A 788-nucleotide genomic window follows, 5' to 3' on the forward strand; every position below is an offset into this window, starting at 1 on the left:
GTGTTGATGTAGTATCTTTTGGGTGTTGTTCTACAGTGCTTTTGTATTATTATGGTTTTTTTTGTGTTACCCTTGTGTTATTCTGGTGTTATTGTGGTGTTACTCCATGTAAACATAGGTGTTCACGTAGTATTATTGGAAGCTACTCTACAGCGAGGTTTGGTATTATTATAGTTTTTTTTTCGTTACTATGGTATTAGGCTTCAGGTTTATTTGTTTTACCCTTGTGTTATTCGTGTATTATTGTGGTGTTACTGCATGTAAACATATGTGTTTATCTACTATCTTTTGGGTGATGTTCTACAGTGTGCTTTGGTATTATTATGTTTATTTTTTCGTTACTATGGTTTTAGGCTTCTGGTTTATTGGTCTTACTCTTGTGTTATTCTGGTGTTACTGTAGTGTTACTGCATGTAAACGTAGGTGTTGATGTAGTATCTTTTGGGTGCTGTTCTACAGTGCTTTGGTATTATTATGGTTTTTTTTTGTGTTACCCTTGTGTTATTCTAGTGTTACTGATGTCACCATTGTTTTATGCACTCCTCTGAGGCAACACAAGTTTGCAATGATTTTATTGTAGAGAAATTTCTTAGCAGCATTATTCACACTGAGGAAGAAGCATATGCAAGCTATCGTGCCTATGCACATCACGTGAGATTCACTGTTCGGAAGGACCATACCACCTACTGGCCGAACTCCAAGAAACTCAAGGTTAAATATTATATTTATGGAAAAGCTGACTATAAGAAAGAGCCTAACAACACAGTTAAGTTCAGAAAAGCGGACAC

The sequence above is a fragment of the Phalaenopsis equestris genome, unplaced genomic scaffold (genome assembly GCF_001263595.1).
Source record: "Phalaenopsis equestris unplaced genomic scaffold, ASM126359v1 Scaffold000370, whole genome shotgun sequence".
Classification (NCBI taxonomy): domain Eukaryota; kingdom Viridiplantae; phylum Streptophyta; class Magnoliopsida; order Asparagales; family Orchidaceae; genus Phalaenopsis; species Phalaenopsis equestris.